At 46.4% G+C, this 19,162-nt stretch overlaps 1 protein-coding gene across 5 annotated transcripts in view; it reads left to right on the forward strand.

Annotated features, from left to right (window-relative positions):
- The window catches only part of Mb21d2 (Mab-21 domain containing 2), a 112,157-nt gene that overhangs the window by 75,003 nt on the left and 17,992 nt on the right, over positions 1-19,162 (forward strand). The window contains exon 1 of one of the 5 annotated variants that reach the window (XM_010624095.2): positions 14,841-14,879. The exons of the other annotated variants lie outside the window; for them this stretch is intronic. The gene's annotated coding sequence lies outside the window, so the exon portion shown is untranslated. Of the gene's footprint in view, positions 1-14,840; positions 14,880-19,162 lie in introns of those variants that run through there. 5 annotated transcript variants of the gene reach the window in all.

Consider the following 19,162-nt stretch of genomic DNA (forward strand, 5'->3'; position numbering starts at 1 on the left):
GATTTAGGTGCAGACAGTGTGGAGCCACCATACTAGAACCTTTTGCTTTTCTCGTAATTCAGCTCTGATAACCCCAGTTTGCTGCAGGGCACTTGCGTCTTGGTTCTGTTTCGGAGCTCATCCCCGTGCGCTGTGTTGGGTGTGCGCGGCGGACGCTAAGTCTGCCTGCACCTAGTTCTCATCTTGCACTTGACATACAGTCGGTATCACAAGAACAGCGGGGAAGGAGCTCTTTAGGCCTGGAGTGTGACCAGAGCCGAGAATGGGGATGGGTGGTGGTGCCCATGTTGATGTTATTTGGGGCTCTCCTTCGAAACAGGAATGTTCACGCCTGCCTGTCTCTGCATGTATGCAGACTGCACAAAACCCTTCGGGAAGGAAAAGACTCCGGAGAGTAAGTAGCTATGGGGAACACGCTTGGGAGGAAACCTGTTTTCTGTCTGAAGTGACGGAATAAGTCCCGCTAGTTCTCTGGGTTATGGAGGTAGAGTTTTAGGTACTAAGGAGGCGTATTTTAAATGTGTTTTGGTTCTTTGGTGCAGTGCCATAACTCTCACTAAAATGGATTCTTTAGCCAGTATGACTACATTGGGTATGATCTTTGATGTTTACTGTTAGGACATCTGTGCCAAGGGTTTCAATTTTTATTGTATGATCTTCATTTTACAATTTTTATGTATGTGCATAGACCTTGGGATTGAGCTCTACCTTCTAGCTATCTTTAAATATTTTTGGCCTTAACTCGGGGTCTCTGACTAAGTTGCCTGATTGTCTAGGCTGGGCCCAGACTTGCACCTCCCAGAGTGCTGAGGTTATAGGCGTGCCCCACTGTGCCTGTTTATGATCTACATTTTTATTTATTTATTTATTTATTTTTTGCATTTGTTTTAAAGGAAAAAGTGTAGGTGACTGCAGGAGCCTGGTTCCCCCACGAGAGTTGTGCTAGCTCTTCTCTGGCCTAAAGTAACTGTGTCGCCTTGGTCAGGTTTTATTTCTGCTTCGGATTCAGGGAAGGGGGAGGCATGGGCAAGGGGATTGTTCCAAGTTCTTGAATAACTAGGTAAGTCTGTTCAATAGTGTGTTAGGCTAAAAAATAAAATATTACAGCCAACATGGCTTAAATGACAAAAATTTATTTCATCATAGTTATAGGGACCGGAAGTCTTCTATCAAGGTGTTGGAGGAGTTGGCTTCTCCTATGGCCACGCTCTGCCTTGCAGGGGACCTCTGTGCTGTCTTCCCATAGTCTTTCCTCAGTGCATACGCCCCTGGTGTCTCTCTCTGCGCCCAGATTTCCTCTACTGGGGTCAGATTGGATTGGGGTACCTGATGGCCCCACTTTAAGTGCATCTTTTAATGGCCTTATCACCAAACACAGTCATATTCTGAAACACTGAGGATTAGGGCTTGGACATGTGTATTTTGGAGACACAACTGAATTCATAGAAAGCATCCAGATTGGGTTTGGATGTTAGAGGTCCTTGTGAACAATGGCTTGTGGTACGAGTAGGATGGGGCACCCTTGGGTCTCTGTAATGGTGGTACAGTGAACCTCTAAAGGCACTAACCTCTTTCTCTGCTGTTCTAGAAATGATTGCTGACACTATCATTCTGTATTGCATGCAGTTAGAGTCATAGAATGCTACAGTCAATGAAGAGGACTTTAAATGATTCCCCTTATGGAATGTTAGAGGAAATTGAAGTCCAGGGAAAAATTGGCTATGCTTATAATTAGGTCTCTTGATTGATAACCTAATTCTATCTTCTCCAAAGCAAATCAGAGCATAATACCTTGCTGTGCCCACTATTGCTAAATTCCCATACCTTGGAGACGTCCTGATAAAGGTGGGACGTTTTATTCAAGCTCCAAGGTGGGAGGCTGTGATGGGTGCTTTCTGGGAACATGCTGGGGACACCCTAATAAGGTGACTTGCTGTAATCTGAAGCTTTTGGTCTGAAATGCTTCCTTTTTCATGATCTCCCAAAGGAGGTTTGCGTCTCTCACTGTGAGTTGTAGGAACAAGGCTAGTTGGTAAGTTGACTGAGTTTGTTATATTTCAACAGATGGCGTGCAGGGACAGATAATAGTAGAAAGGATCCATTTATTTCCAGACTTTAATTTCAGAGTTATGACGAGTAATGATTCCTGATGTCTATAAACAGTTTGAGTTACACCAGATTGTTGAAATGTTCTTAAATATTGTATCAACTTGTCATTTTTTTTCTTTCTGGAATCTGTGAAGTGGCTTGGAAATCTGAGAAGTGACCTCACTTTTTTGTTAAGTTCAGGGGATTAAGATTTGCAAGTGCTATGTGCTTTTAAGAAAATTTTAGACGACTCATGAGTAAATCAAATATAAATAATTGTCTCAAATATCTGTACCTGTGACAGAAAGTAGTCATCTGCACAAACCAATGAAAGTTTTAGTCTATCCTCGGAAAGGAATTTTACAGCATCTCATGGACGTTCCTGGTTTGATGCTTTCTCGCTTGAACTCAGTAAGAGAGAAGCTGTTCAGACTTTGCCTAGAGTTAGTCTAGACGTCTGAGTCTCAACACGAGCTATGTGTTACTTATAAAATAAACGTTAATACACATGAACGACCAGCTGCTTGCACTGTATCTGTGCTGCTTGTGAGAAGGACGATTTGTACCATGGACCCACTCCCAATTTCCTAAATGCTTCATTCAGTAAAAGTTGAGAGAGGCTTCCTGTGCCAGGCGATAGGACTGAAACAGTGAATGACAGTAAGAAAGATAATAGTTCCTACTCTCTGGGAGTTTATATTTCAGGGATTCAAATAGGCTTTAATAAAGCAACTTCATTTTTGAATGCAAGTTGGGATAAATTCTCCAAAGAGGAAGGCTGTGATTCTAAGAGATGATAGGAGAGGGCAGCTCGGAAGCTGGCCCCAGGCTGAAGGCTTCTCTGAGACCTGATTCTTGGCTGGGAATTGAAGGGAGGACGTGGCTGGGGCTAAATTGGGAGGCTTGAAGAGGAGGCCCCAGAAGACAGCAGTTCTGCAGAGGGGGTGAAATGGAAAACTGGCGCATTGAACATGAGAGAATTTGGATTTTTGTCTTTTATATTTTGTAATTAGAAATAGAACCACTTCACTTCCTCAGGCCTTGTGTCCACCTTTGTATCCTGACTGAGTTTGAATCAGCATCTGAGGGACCTCAAGTCACTGGACCAGATTTGTTACCATGGTTGATGAGGGTGCAGAAGGTTCTTGTGGGTGTCAGTCAGAGCATTGGGTGCAGCATGTGACCGTAAGTGAAGAGCAGCAGTTTTAATCAGGCAACAGTATTATGCTCAGAGGGGCCTCCTGCCTGTGTTAAGAACAAAGGCACCGGCGCTGAAGGCAGTGACTATAGGAATTTAAAATGTTGTGCCAGGTCTAGGATGCCTCCCATTGGGTCCTCCAGAGCAGGGATGACAGTGATCGACAGGGTGCTGAGTCATGTCAGCTGCCTCTGTGGTGCATGTCCTTTCCCATAATCCTCTCTGTTATAACTGGTGGTATGAGATGCAGTCCATATGCATGAACCTTCCATGAGCTCCAAGTGAAGAAAAGTTACTGTAGGTCACACAGGAAGATCTGACATGCACGAATCTTATCTCTACCTCCAAGTAGAAGGCTTGAGGACAGAGGTTGAGAGTGGCTCTGGGGCATTACCTATGTTCAGGCAGTGGAGGAGAGAGGTCTAGTAGCCCCAGTTGTACTGTCTATATTAGATTGGTCCATTGATACAAATAGAACAGTTATGATATACCAGGCAATATGCTGAGCCTTGCTGTCAAAGGTGAATGAGCAGTGGCCTCCTTCAGGGAGGCGAGCAGCAGAGAAAATCAGGCGGCATCTGTGTAGTGAGTGTCAGGGAAACACAGATGATTCACGGAAAGAAGGGAGTGGTGTGGCCAGGCTATGATGATGTTTACACAGATTGAACACATTGAGTAACACTGCTTCACACCTTACAGCATGGGCAAATCTGTCCTGTCCTTTTGCGACCTTGTGTGTAACCAGACCCGCAGGGTAGGCCTGACAGTTGATTATAGAACTCGCAACCCCCATGTCTCATCCCCTCTGGGAGTTGGAGGAAGCGTGGACCGCTTTTCTCCATCTGTCAGAAAATCACCTTTCCCCAGCAGGGTTCTCGTCACTTAATTCTTATTTGTGGGATACTTAGAAGTTCAGGTCAAGCATGAAGCTCTGTTGCAAAACTGAAGGCACACGAGTGAGATGTTTAAAAATGGCGGGGATTATTTTATTTTTGCTTCTTTTGCAGAGGAAGATGTTAGTACCTGAATGTACTTCCCTGTTGGGTCAGATTGCCAGCAAATGATGCCTTCTCCCAGAGACATGGAGAGCCTTTGGAGGGACTGCCCTAATGTGCTTTTATTTATTCTGTTACCTCTTTGGCTTCAGTGGCACACAGTTCTCTGTGCCGAGGCAGGGTTAGCATTTCTGTGATGTTTTACCCACTGGCCAAGGGGTGAAACATGGTAGAAGACAATCCAAGCAGCCTGAAGAAGAGTTTTAGAAATTGGATTGTGGTTCTTTTAATCTAAATGTGACTAGAAACAAAGAAAAATACCAAACTAACATTATTGATTTTTAAATTTGTTCCTTGCATACCCTTAAAAAAATGTCTTAAGAAGAAAAGACTTGGCCAAACGTGACCATTAAACTATGGGGCAAAGCCAAACTCTTCACAAGAATATCTGTGTAGCAGCCCAGAGGTTTTGTCAGACTTAGGTAGATAAATTCTATGGATGCCTCTGTCGTTGGGCACATGAATTTTAGATGGCAGATTTCTGGCTGTATGAGCAAAAAAAGGAGAACTATGGCTGCCAGACAACTTTCATTGAGCAATGAAAAGGGAACAAGTCAGCTTGTTGGGAGATACGTGTTGAATATAATTATTATGCAGATATGTATACTAGGGGTATTGAATACTATAATTTGCTGTTAACTTCAGTAAGTTTTCCAGCTGGTGGTCAATTTTCCTTGGTAAGACAAGTTGTTTAGCATTGACCTTCAGTTAAATCTCACATTTAGTTATATTGGCATTATAGCTAAGTCAACCCAGGTTATATAGTTTTCCCTGATGATTTGATGTAAGAAAAACAACTATGTCAATGACTATGTAGATATCCTGTGTCTTAGACCTATGTCTTCTCTAACTCTATCTATCATCTATCTTATCTATTTACCTACCTACCTACCTATCTTTGTGGTTGGTACTAAGGATCAAACCCTGGGTTTTCACACTAGGCAAGTGCTTTATCATTAAGCTACATCCTCACCCCTAGATTGTGTTTTGAAACTTGTATGTTCAGAAGAACCACAAAAGGCTCCTCTTAAATGGGAATTCCAGGGCCCTTTCCAGAGTTACTGAATCAGTCTCAGGGCAGGGGTTGGGGTGTTGTTTATTTAACAATTGCACCAAATTACTTCTTATGCTTAAACATGTTTAGGGATCATTACTGTAGATGGTTTTCCTCGACTTTAGCTGGGCTTTGTAGCCATCGTTTGGAGCATAAACTGTGATGGGAGTCTGGCCAACAGCATTAGAAGTGAGATGAAGAATCCCGTAAGAGCCGGTTTGATTGGCTGGCCGAAGAGCTCTTGCCCTTTCTCAAGCTTTCTCAGGCTTGAGGATGCTGCCATAGTCCTTGCCAGAGGCCTTCACTTCTGTGAGTCCGCTGACCCTCACACCATCCCAGGTTGGCAGGCAGAGCAAGTGTAATAATAGCATGTATTGATTCCAAGACCCCCATTTTCCCAATTTTATATCTCTAACATTATTATGCACCTTAAAACGATGACATCAGAGTTTGAGTATTTTTATCTTATTATGTTTTTATTAGAGCACTAGCAATTGAAGTCAGGACTTTCACTCTGAGCTACATCCCCAGCCCTTTTTCCATTTGGGTGAGGCAGGCTCCTGTTTAGTTGCTGAGCTGCCCAAGCTGGACTCAAACTTGTGATCCTTCTGCTTCAGTCTCCCAGAGTTCTGAGATTGCAGGTGCGTGCCACCATGCCTGGCTTTTTTCTGTCTCGGCCAGCAGTTAACGATTTGATCAACTGTGGTTATCCTTTCACAGATGCGTCACTTGAGAGGCTGAAAATGTAGTGTGATCATAGGAAATCACTAGGAGTTGGGAGATCCCAGTTTGAGATTCAGCTCTGCCCTTGTACTGGTTGCTGACTGTGAAGCAATGGAAAACCTCAGGGTCTCATGGTTTCTTGGGTCCGGCACTGCAGAGTGGCTTGCTAGGTGGTTCTGGCTGGGGGTCTCCCGTGAGGCTGCAGTTATGATGCTGGCTGAGGCTTGGCTGCTGCTGCATTGTCTGCTGACCATTCAGCTCCCTCATGGTTAGCAATTTGGGGTGGTGCTAGTGGAGGCCTCAGTGGACCCCCACGCAAACTTGTACCGTGTCCCTCATATTGCCACAGCTTAGTGACAGGCTCCCCCCAGCTAGTGACCCAAGGGACAAAGGCCAGGAAGCAGTTGCAACATATCTCTCACAGCCTCTCTCCAAGTCTCACACTGTCACTCCTTTGCATCAGCTTGCACCTAGACCAAGTGCTGGGGCATTGCCCAGGGCACAGGTGTCCGGAGATGAGGTCACTGGGGGCTGGCTCTGCCTTCCCGAATAGCTTTGTCTGGATCAGCTCGGTCATTTCATACCTCTAGGCCCGCTCTTACACTGCATAAAAGAAAACTCCTTGTGATTTATGTCCCTGTCTAGCACTTCTGAAACTTTAATGAGCCTACGCATCCCCTGAGTCTCCTGTCGAGACGCAGATTGTGATTCAGCAGGTGTCGTAGAATGTAGCCGAGCGTCTGCGTTCTCACAGCTCACACGTGCTGTCCTGGGTCCTGGCCCTCCAAGGACACTTTGAGCAGCAACATGAGCAGAGCGGGGCTTCCAGTAGCCTCATGTCGAGGATCACACTGTAAGCAGAACTCCTTTCTCTTTCTCAGTGTACTTGCCTCTAGTCCACGGAGAAACAGTTCAGGGAGAAGGAGCTAGGGAAGAGGGAAGCAGCAGCCTGCTGTGCGGAGTTGGTTAAAGGATGGGGAACTGTGCATCATCAGGTAGGCACTTCGTCCCAGCTCTTCCCGATGAAGGTCAGGTTTCAGGCCGCACACACCAGATGCTCACTATGGTCGGACAGTAAGCTTGTAAGGGTTGGAAAGCAGGATGGGGCCCTGATGGTGCTCAAAATGAACCATTTCAGTGGCTTCGTCAGTGCTCAGATGGCCGTCAGTGGACCCCCCCAACCCCTTTCTCACGTCTCCCTCTTCTGTGCACCTACAACCAGCCACCCCATGCACCTCTGAAACACTAGCTTTCAGGAGAGCTCTAGATCCAGAAAAGATACATGCACGTGTTGTAAATAAAGAGAAGAATGGGGAAACTGCCAGGACGTGTGGTGTGAGGGAACTCTGGAGCCTTTGGAATCTAACCGAATACATGATGAGGTTTCTGCAGTAGTTCCCTCCAGGGAACCCCAGTTTTCACATCCTGATGTTTTAGGGGCACCTACCAACATTCCCCTGCATCTGGCCATGTGGAGGAAAAATACTGAGCTGTGGTTCATGGAGCCTCTGCTCCAGAAGAGTCCACCACGGGTGGTTGGCTTATCAAAGGAATAGCAGCCATTGTCTGAGGCTGTCTGTTGAATGTCAGCCAGCCCATCCATGGCCGATGGGAATGCAAAATGGTATAATGTCTTTGGAAGATAATGTGACCCTTTATAAAAAATTTAAACAGGGGGACCTGGAGATAGGAAGAGACAGGAGGAAGAGGAGGGGAAGGAAGAAGGATCACAATGTGATATGTATATGTGCCAATGCCCCACAATGACTGTATTCAATGTGCATCACAAACACAAATTTATAAAAATTTTTGAAAGAAGTTAAACATACATAACACACTTAAATATTACAGCTTTTGCACCCCTAGGTATTTTCTTAAGGGAAATAGAATTCATGTCTACACAAAAGTCTATACACAAATGCTTAACTACAGTTATAATTTGTATTACCGAAAAATTAGAAACTGGTCAATGGGTAAATTGTGCTACCTTCATACTGTGGGATACTATTCAGTTATATAAATCAACAAAAATGGGTGGATCTCAAAAGCATCAAGCTAAGTGTCTTAGTCACTCTCTTGAACACTGAGATAAAATAGCCACCATCCACAATTTAAAGGAAGAGAGGTCAATTTTGGCTCAGGTTTTTAGTTCATAGTTGGCTGGTGCCAGGGAAGGCAGGTACAGGGGAAGGGCCTGGCGGAGGACAGCTGCTCACATCATGGCAGCTAGGAAGCAGAGAGAAGGGGGGAGCTGGTTTGGTCACACAACTACTACCCCACCTCTTCTAACCAGACTCCATATCAACAGGAAGTCAGTTATGTCACCCCACTTTGTGCTGACCTTCCAAACACGTGAAACTTTGGGGGAACGTTTCCAATCCCAACTGTCACACTAAGTGAAAGAAGTCAGCCGTAAAAGGTTACTGTTCCGTTTATATGTCATTTAGGAAACCAGAAAATTGTAGAAACAAATCACATCAGAGATTGCCTGGGAAAGAGGGTTGACAGCAAAGGGGTTTGAGAAAACTCTTTGGGGCAATGGAAATCTGTTGTCTTCATTGTGGTGGTGGCTGTACTATCCACCTTTGTCACACTCTGCAAACAGCTTTGTTAAAAAGGAGTGGGTTTTATTGAATGTAAGTTGTACCTCAGGAAACATGAGTTTTACAAAAGGCATCAAGCCGTCCCAAGCCACCATTCTTCCAGTGAGGAGGCGGGTCCTTGATGACTGACAAGTGCAATTGGGGGATATGGGAACCCAGGATTGCTGGGCTCAGGGCTGAGGCAGAAGTGAGCTCCGCTCTGGCCTCCTGCCTGAATCCACAGCCCATCCCTACTTCTCAAAGCAGCACCGTGTATGGCTTTTTAAAACCACGCTGCTGTGCCACCTATCAGGCTGTTGACCTGTGGCTTGGCTGGAAGAGACCTAATTAGATACTGAAGCGAGTTTGCATCCAGCCAGGATGCAGAGAACATAAAGCCCCGATAATGAACTTCTATGTACGTACTCCGTTCTCCTCAGATGAAGAGGGAGGCAGCCCAACACAGTGCCATTCATGTATTCAGAAGAGTGCCCATGGGGCATTACCGGTCAGCCTAGAAAGACTAAATATCCCAGAGATTCCGTGACTTCTTACACAGCAGATTGCCTGTGTGGTTGGGAATGAACCGGGCCTGGTTCCAGTTCCTGAATCTTCCACTTCCTAAGTTCATGTCCGCAAGTAGACACTTACCTTCTGCCTCTACAGAAGTAACCATAATTCCTACCTTGAGGGTTTCTGCAAGATTTAAATGAGATTGGGAAACGAGGTCCCCAGCCCAGCTGCAGTAGTCTGCTCGGTCCACTGGCATGGGGTTTTGTGTCCCCAAACTGCAGCCTTCATGATTCTTGTCCAGTTGTGGAGGTGACGAAGCCCCCAGGCTGTCACCTGGCAATGATCACACTGTGTACCAGAGCAACTGGGCTACATGAAGACTTCAGTGAATGACTGCAGCTCTGAATGAAGTGCTGTTTATTAAATAATTAGTGCAGAAGGTTGTAAAGGAGTAAAACTCTGCCTGTCTCCTTCTTACCTTTTTATCGGTGGTGGGGGGGTGCCTTAGAAAAGGAGAATAACTGAGGCCCGCCAAGGGGGCCACCGAGCTGCCAGTTGAAAGGCAGCTGTGCTCCCCATGTTGCCTCTTCCCAACTTCCATTCAGCCTACTCGAAAAACAGCAGTAACAAAAACCACCCCAACAACCAAGAGACCGTGTGCTATTTAGGGTCCAGCAGAAACCAGAGAGGCAGAGACTACCTGTGGACCGAGTCCTCTGCAGGGCGACTCCTGGAGGGCACTCTGCTATCTCAACACCTGCCTTCGGGGTTAGGGGGCAGTTTGTGACCAGCTGAAATAGGGTCAGCAAGGGTTATGTTATTAAATGCATTTCCACTCCACCCTTTCTCATAGCAGCAATATACCCAGTACTTTTTCTGTCTCCACTTGAAGAGGTTTCTTATTCTCTCACACAATCGCTGGAGGCCTGATCTAGAAAACACCAACTAGTTCTAATAGCCTAGGACAACTGGTAAAATATCAGCTGGCAAACCTAGCAAAGGTAATAGAATTGATTTCTATACTTTATAATTTAAAAATTTTTATTAGCATGTGTTCGCAGTGCTTAATGATTACATTCATTGTGGGTAGTTGGTATATGTACATGTCACATCTTAATTCTTTTTATATCACCTCCCCAATCCCCTTCCCCACTTGCAAAAGATATATCTCCCTGATATCTGTCTTTTATTTTGCTCTTGAATTTATACGTTTACCCCGCTGTCTTGTGTGTTCCATGTGCCTTGACTCAGTTCCATTTTCTTAACCTGGGCATCTCATCTTCAGGGTCAGTTAGACTCACAGATGCTAGATTCTTCTTTTCCCTACTGCATCCCATTTTGTGTCATGGTTCTTATATTCAAAAGGCATAATTTGGGATGAAGTGGTGCTCCATTCCAGTAGTAAAGCGAATATGCTAAAGCTCAGTAGAGGGAGAAAAATCACATACTATTTTAGGTACTAGAAGTTTTATCACTGCCCCGGGGCAGAATTATTAGCCTCTTGAATCATTTAAGAGCCTAAGGACAGAAAAACTGGAGTTAAAACTAGAGGTTCGAAGTGGGAGACCATAAAGACAGTCTCCCAACACCAGCAGCGCTGTTCCCGCCAGCCCACACCACACTCCCTTTGTGTAGGTTATTTAATAAATTCATTTCACAACCCATAGAGCACAGTAGGAAACAATGCAATTACTGAACCAAAGGAACACAGCTGCCAACATCTTGTTGATTCAGAATTGTCCAAACACTTCCATGTGGGGGCGGGACGGGTGCAATTTGCTGGTTCAACTGTTGACACTGATAAATTGGAGTTTCATTTCCTCTGCCTTCTGTTGGAGGTGCTAATGAGCACTGAAAGCCTAGAGAAACAGGGAAGGGAGAGGAGGGGATTCTCGCCTGATCTACATACTAAGTCATTGAGCCGAGAAGATGTGGACTTGATACCACTAAGGAAAGAGGTGGACAGATTTGAAGGCACTGATAAAGGCCAAATAAAATTAGTGTTGTGAAAACTGTAATTATCTAAAGTTCCACTTGCAGATTGCGTGGGCTGGAATATTCATTTATTAGGAAAGAGTGTTTGCTTTTCCTCGTATTATTTTATATGCTTCCAGAAATGTTCTTTTCTAGTCAATGGGGCACTCTGCCAAGATCCCTGGCTTCTGGAAGATGAGGGGGTGAGACCGCATGATCTCTGAGGTCTCTTCCATGCTCTGGGCTTTGACTTGCTCTGGCATGAGATTCTGCCTGAAGTGAATTACATTCCTCAACAGACACACATTTATCCTGGCCTCTGTTTTTGAACCCATTCATGTTCTCATTTATTTACCAGCTCACTAGCTGCTAATTAGGAACTAGGAATAAAGGAGGTAGCAGGCCTGAGCATTACCAGGTGTGTTAGTTACTTTTCCCATTGCTGAGACAAAATACTTGACACTCAGAATTAGACGAAAGCTTTATTTGGTTTACAGTTCGCAGAAGCTTCAGCTCATGGTTGGCTCCAAGGCGAGCGGCACATGGCAGAGGGGCGCTGCAGAGGAGAAACAGTTCATGGAGCCCACAAGGTAGCAGAAGCAACAAAAGGCCTTAGCAGCATCTTCCTGCCCCTTCTATCTTATTCAGCCCACTTAGGGCAGGTAACACTCACACCCTTAATCCTGATGCCCTTGGGCCTAGCATTGTACCGTGAATCAGTCACACACTGGAAAGCCAGCCACCTCTGAAAAAGCCCACACCTAAGACCACAGGAGGCTTTCGGGGGGCATCTGGACACGAACCATGACACCAGGCTTCTGTTCTCAAGAATTGACTTTGTAATAGGGAGACGAGTAAGCAGAGTACATCTGGGATGTGGGACACAGCACAGAATGGACGCGTAAGGGGGGTCTGGGCATAACCAAAGACTGCTCTTCACAGCGTGGAGTATTTTAGGGAGATTCTTAAAATCAGAAGGGGAAGACTGACAGGAAGAAGTGTTTGGACGGACTTTGGTCTCTGTACCACCCAGGACTTGATAAGCACCTTTTTAACATGGCACACAGAGCACAGAAGAGGATTAGGAGAACATCATGAAACACAGAATTTGCTTCAAGCAAGAGCACAGCATGGAGAGCAAAAGAAGTGATTTTTGGAGGATAGATGGCAAGGATTGACTCAAAGAGCTGGCATTATAAAAAGGTTAAACATTTTAAATGAAAATCTTAAAAATATTTTATATATTTCCTTCCTTAAAGAGAGGTTGTGGGCCACAAATGACATCAGTTTTTTTTTTATAATCAAATCATTGAATTTGAGAAATACTTTACAAGTTGTTTATATTTATTGTTTCACACTTGGGGCATTTGATGCCCAGAGAAAATAACTATGTTTTCCCCCAGAAATCAGACAGTTTGAACTGGGGCTGTAGCTCAGTGGTAGAGCTGTTGCCTAGTATGGATGAGGCCCTGGGTTTGAACCCAAGAAGGAAGGAAGGAGGAAGGAAGAAAGGAAGGAGGAGGAAGAAAGAAAGGAAGGAGGAAGAAGAATTGGAAGAGGAAGAAGAGAAGAAGAAGAAATAGTCACATAGTGCAAGCCATCCCTAGAATCTCCCCTACTTCCTTAAATTGCCTTTTTTTCTTGAAAGGTTGACTCAAGATATCACCTCCTCAAAGAAGTGCTCTCCCATATTCCACTCTTTTATTTTCTATCAACTCCCAACTTTAAACTTTCCCCCTTTAAAGACAAAAAAAATTTTTTTTCCAAATTATTTGAGATCTTATTACACCTTCCCACGTATTTTACTAATGTGCTTTTTCATCGCTCATCCAACAAGTTGAATGTTTGCAAAGGGGGACCCTAAGGGACCTTAGCTTTGGGCCTAAGTGAGAAGACAGTTCATGTAGTTTTAGAAGATGGAAATCTTCAATTTGTCTTCTGGAATTCGAGCCCCTTTGTGACCTGACTTCGTTCATACTATGTTAGAGCAGTCTGGCAGAGATGATCTGTTACCCACACAAGAGATGCTGCTTTTACTTATTGAGAACAAATCCCTGCCTCATGCAGGATCATGGGAGGGAGCTGCCACAATTGTGTCCCACCTGAGGGGCCATTGGGTGGTTGTCTTGGGGATCTCCTCTGAGAAAATATTTTCCTTATATTTTGCCGTAGCAACCAACTTCCATTTCCATGGTTTTAAATTTTTCTCAATATTTTCTTCTGTCAGTTCTTTTCAAAAATGGGTATCAGTTCCGCCTGGCTCAGATTGGCGTGAGTAATGGCCTTCTACAATGAACCATTTTCGTGCACAAATGTGTTTCGAGGTCAGATCCTCCCATGAAGTTCCCTATTCCTGCCTGTTTGGCTCTTGCACAGATTAGACCGGGAGAAATGCAATTTGCTAAGCTGTGAGTAATGCAGTTAGGAGTTCTCCAGCTCCAAGTCACTTTAGAGTTTGGTATATATTTACTAAGAGTTTTATTTTGCTTTTTGAGACAGTCTTGCTATGTTGCCCAGGTTGGGCGTCAATTCCGGGATTCAAGTAATCCTCCTGCCTCAGCCTGCGGAATAGCCTGTCCTATCGATACTCACTTCTGCACCTGTTTTACACAGTCATTTTAAACCACTCAGGGTGGCCCTACCCAATACTGGACTTTACTGTTACCAAGCTCAATCCTTTGCCTGCCTGTCTTCCACTTCTGTGTGAGTATTTACGAGTTGCAGCAGTAATCATTAGTTGTCAAGTTCCTTTTCTAGTACTGAATTCTCTACTGCAGAGACAACTCTAACTCAGACAAACTTGCATCACCTTTTCTTTTCTCTCTCTCTCTTTTTTTTTTGTGTGTGTGGGGAGGGTGGTACCAGGGATTGAACTCAGGACTCTGCACTTGTGAGGCAGGTGGCAGAACCACTGAGATAAATCCCCGGCCCTATTGCATCACCTTTTCTATTCAATCTTATTTTCAGAGAAAAAATAATTTAAGTGGAATAGTTTTTAAGTGAATGTCCATGTATCCGAGGCTCTTCTCTTCAACTAAGTTTGGAAACAACTGACTGTAGGAACGAAAATGTTAAGCAGACTCTTTCAATAACCTCTCTACCCCACCACCCCCTTTGTCCTTTGGACCAGGACTGACTGTTTAGCTTGTTTGTGGTGCATGTAATTACCTTCTGTGCTGCTTGCTGTAGTAGATCTGGCATTCTGCTATTTGGAAACATGATGGGTATAGGTTTCCCCGTTAGAATCAGATCACGTATTTCCATGAAAACCATTGAGTAGGTTCAGAGGTGCTGTTTTGAACCAACAGGCCCCCGAACTCCAATACTTAGCCAGGGTTTGGGGTAGTGGAGGCTGTTTGTGAGCGGGGGAAGGAAGCGGAAGAGAGAAATGAGCAGATTTGAAGGTGAGCAGGCCTTTCCTGGGTGTGGCCACTCTGCTCGAACGTCCATCCTGGGCCTTTCCGGATGGTTCCCTGGGGATGGTACGCTGTCAGTCTCCAGGTCACTGAATCAACTCTGAATCAAAACTCCCATCCACAGGGCGGGCGGTGCTGGCTGCTGTGACATCACACTGCACCTAGAACATTTACGTGGAGGAGGCAGTGGTGAGCAGCATTTTAACTTCCAGGAGCCAGTCTCCATTTTGTTTTGTCAGTTTGTAAGTGAACTTATTTGGTAGAACTTCAATCCAGGTGAGAGGCAAAGACAGAAGATTCAGGCTGCACAGTCTGCCCTCCGCCTTCATTCTCCTCGTTTACTGGTTTTCCCAGCTCCTTTCCATCCTGGAGCCCCCCGGTGTTCGAAAGATTAGTCCATCTTCCAGGGCAGTGCTGGGTTTGTGGGGATCGGGGTAAAAGACATGAGGTGTGGGGAGTGGATACCACTTACCTGGGCGAGGTATTTGCAGCTGACTTTGGAGTCGGCTGCTTGGGTTCAAATATCAGACAGATCCACTGTCTCCGTGATTTTAGGTAGGTATTTAACATTAGACTCACCATTTCTTTGTACTTCAAGGGGTACCCTATATATTCATGATCCAAAAAAAAGTCTTCCTGGCTCAGAGTAGCTGTTCAGCAAACGGGTGACATTATGGAGAGTCCGGTGGTGGTTAGACAGTGATAGTCATAATTTCTGGAAGGCGGCAGCATCGTTCAAGTAAACGTGTACGCCCTGCTATTTGAGGGGTGCGTCGTGTCTGAGACTGTGAAGTAGATTTGTGGGGTCGGGCCGCAGGTGGTGGAGGGCAGTGTGGAGTTCCAGATGGGCACACACGCACATGCAGCGGAGGAGCCTGGGCCCGTGCGGACCTCTGCGGGCCTAAGCAACACCGAGAGACACGCACGCTCTCATTAGCAGTCACGTGGCGTCTGTCCGAGGCGAGAATCAATACCACAGGAGAGGGTGACAGATCCGTCACTGCCTGAGACTGGCTGTAGATCCGGCCGCCCTTATTTTCTTTCTGCTACTGTAAAGAAACTTCCACAGGAGTCCTGTCCATGCAACACAAGGCCTCATCCCCTGGACTGTGAAAGCCTTTTGCAGAGATCTTGAGATTACCTTTTGTGTTGTCAGGAGCTGTTATCACAAGGAAATGAAAGGCCTGTCCTTTCCGTTTGGGTTACATTATGTCGCCGCTCATGTCTTTGTTTCCTGGGTTTATAACCTGTTCTCGGTACTTGCGAAGTTTTGAGAAATAATCTGTCTGAAAGGTCTGTCTGTGTCTCTCTGTGGGATGCCAGCTTTTACACCTATGAGCTCTCTCTTGCTACAGATTTCTCTCGCTAGCATCTCAACACAGGGACACACACACTTCGTATGTGTAGACTCCTGGAAACCAGAGATAACACAAAAGACCAAGCTCCTTTGGTAGCCGAGGAAACAGAGTTAGTAGGGAGGAAGTGATCTTCCTCCTGGCCCAGCCCAAGCCCTGAACGTCCTGCTTTAGGATCAGAGACCCCTCGGGGTCCAGGGCTTGTCCCCGGAGCCCTGGCCACATGGCTGAAAGGTCTGCTGTCCACACTGCTTGTGCAGTCGCAGGTGGAAGGGTGTGGCCTCCCAAGCTCCTCCCTGCACGTGGGTAGAGGTAGCTGACCAAGCAAGTAGAGTTGGGGAAAAGCAGGGTCCTTCTGCGTTGCTTTGGAATGATTACAGTAGGGAGTTGGGACCCCCTTGATGCCCGCGACCCCGCCCCCCAGTGCTCTGCATAGAGTAGAACTTTTGTAAACCCTGGTTTATTTTTGCGCTGAAGGCCAGCCTCAGGCAGAACTGGGGAATAGGCAGCTAGATAGGACTCTGTGATTTTCAAACCTTGTTCTCTGCTTTTAAAACTGTGGGACTCTTACTTCAAACAGAAGCGTAAGAGGAAGCCTGATAGGTAAAACAGATGAAAGTAACTGAAGTGGAGGTGGGAGCCCCGACTGCTCACAAACTCTTTCCTTCAGCCTCCTCTCCCCTGTCCGCTCTCCTCTCAGTACAGGGCTCTGTGGGAGTCCGGCCTGCGGCCTGGTTTGGGCAGCAGCGCCCTTGCAGTGAGCAGCTGGAGTTGCAGGTGGTAGTCACCTCAGGCAAATCTCGAAGCACTGCGGCCTGACTTTCTTTTCTTGTACGTTGCTGCTAAAGTATCAGATGGGAAAATTTTTGCATTTAAATATTAAATGAGAAAATATATAGTATGCCTGGGCCGTAGCAGGTACTCTGCTATCGTTGATTCCCTCCTGTCTTTCTATCTTTTTTCCCCTTTTCCTTGCCTTTCTGCTCTCTGATGTCTTCTCCTTCTTCAGAATCCCAGAAACCTCTGCTACAAATACTCTTCAGACCCACTCGAGGCTCTCTAGGAGGATTCAGTCACTTGAATGCCCGTGCCTGCTCTGGCCCATCTGTCTGTCGTCCCCAAGGGCTTTTCCATCAGCAGCCCTAGATTCTAGCAGAAGAGCTCCGTTCCTGCCCCCAGCTGGCCTGAACCACTGACCTAGAGGGGATTTGGATTTCCGGACCTGTAATCATTCATTTGAGGACAGCAGTCTGCCTTCTGTCTCTTGCTGAGCGCTAGGCTAGGCATTCATGTAAGGATGCGGTGTGCACATTTCCACAAAACCCTCACGTTCTACAGACTTGCATTCCAAAGCCCACACGTCTTGGGAGGAAATGACAGTCGTGAATAGTTTACTCAAAAGCTACTTTATTTTGCACCCAGAACATGAACAAAAGTAATCAGCAAGACTAAGGATGAAGAAGTATTACTCTAATAGGAGGGTGAAGGTGGCTTGAGGGAAAGAGTCACCAGAGAAGGATTAAGTTGTTGAAATTTCGTGACAAAGGTAAAATGCTCTAAAATAATAGAAAACAGTAAAAAAAAAAAAAAAAGCATCTCTGTGACAGGCCATATGCCAGCCTGATCCAAGAAGGCCAGAACATCCTCCCCGTGGATTGCTGCTTTCCGCTGTGTTTGAGTGCGTTTTGTTTAGCTTTGATTCCCGAGTTTTACTTACTGTTAACATTGTGAACAAATTGCACACGAGGCTGACACCACTTTAATTGCACTGGCCTAGTCCCCCGTGGCCCAGTCTTCTAGAGGGTGGTTCAGGTTACAGTGACCCATTCTTTAGCAGGACGTGGTGTTCATAGACCGCAGTGGCCCAACGCCCCAAAGAATGGGGGTAGCTGGTGTCTCGTGTGAGACGTGACCTGAGCCCACAGAGCTGTAACGCAAGCCAACGACGCCATGCCTTTCCTAAGACCTGGGGTTAACCCCAACGCCGCGTACAAGAAAGGAAATGGTATGTATGATGCGGAGGCTCTGGAGGCAGATGCTTTTGAGGGGTAGAACTGGCAGATTTCAACAGGCTTAGATGGAGCATCAAGAGGACAAGGAGAGAGAGGCTTGGGAGCTGCAGAGGCTGGACAGGTTTGAAGGACCAGCTCACCAAGGGTTGGAAAGGAGTTTGGGCCCAGCGTGTGGGAGGCCCTGAGTGTAGAGCAGGACACCGGTCAGTGGGTTTTGCGGGAGCCAGCGATGTGGGAGCCTGCCTGGAGCAAGCTCTGCTGGCAGCTGTTGCTGGGTGTTGCCCCGTGGAGGTGGAATCCAGTGAGGAGGTGTTGCCATGGTCCTCGGAGAGATGCGAGCCCTGGCCACAGTGGCGGGGCTGTGTGTGCAAGGAGGACATGACAGCAGGCATGTGAGGGACATAGTACCGAGAGTCCATCCACTGGGCGCTCGGGAGTCGCTGGCACTCATCCAACAGTGGCCAGAGTGAAGCTTGGCTTTAGAATGTTTGAGAAGCTAATAGGAGGCCGGGCGGGGCCGGGGTCCACCTGGCTCCTGCGGGGTTCTCCACGGATGTGTGGGCAGACCCTGGAATGTTGGGTGTTCCACAGCGGCCGAGTGAGAGCCCCAGACTCCTGTCCAGGTCCAAGGGGTGTGGTGTGTTGGCCAGAGCCCTTTGCTTTCTGGATGTAAACTGTGGTCCAGAAAGGCTCAGCGCTGTGTCTCGGGAAGGACGGTGGCCAGCACAGCAAACGAGGACTGTCACTCCCCACTTCCTGGAGTTGGTTAAGTCATGGCCTTTTGTTTTATGGGGCGCTTTCTCATTCTTCTAAGCCTTCGTTTATGTTTCCCGCTTTGATTCTTGTGTGGCCCTCACACAGACACTGTCCCTCTTTGTGGGGAGAGCAGAGGGCACCGTAGACAGGAAATGAGTCTGCCCTGCCTCTCCTGCTGCATGGATGCAGGATCTGGAGATGGCCTCGGTTTCCTATTCAACTTCTGTTTTTTGTCCCACAGTGGGGCGGTGACTTCTGGGGTTTTGCTGAACCGGTGTTTCTCAAAGTGTGGTCCCGGATTGGGGGTCTCAGCTGTACCAAGGAACTTGTTAGAAATGCACATTCTTGGGCCACCTCCAGTCACTCTGTGGAGCAAAGCCCTGCAAACCCGCTGTGTTTTAGTAGAACCAGAGTGACGAGAAGACCAAATCCTTGC

This window comes from Fukomys damarensis, unplaced genomic scaffold (genome assembly GCF_012274545.1).
Source record: "Fukomys damarensis isolate Sample0158 unplaced genomic scaffold, DMR_v1.0_HiC HiC_scaffold_12, whole genome shotgun sequence".
NCBI classification, from domain to species: Eukaryota; Metazoa; Chordata; class Mammalia; order Rodentia; family Bathyergidae; genus Fukomys; species Fukomys damarensis.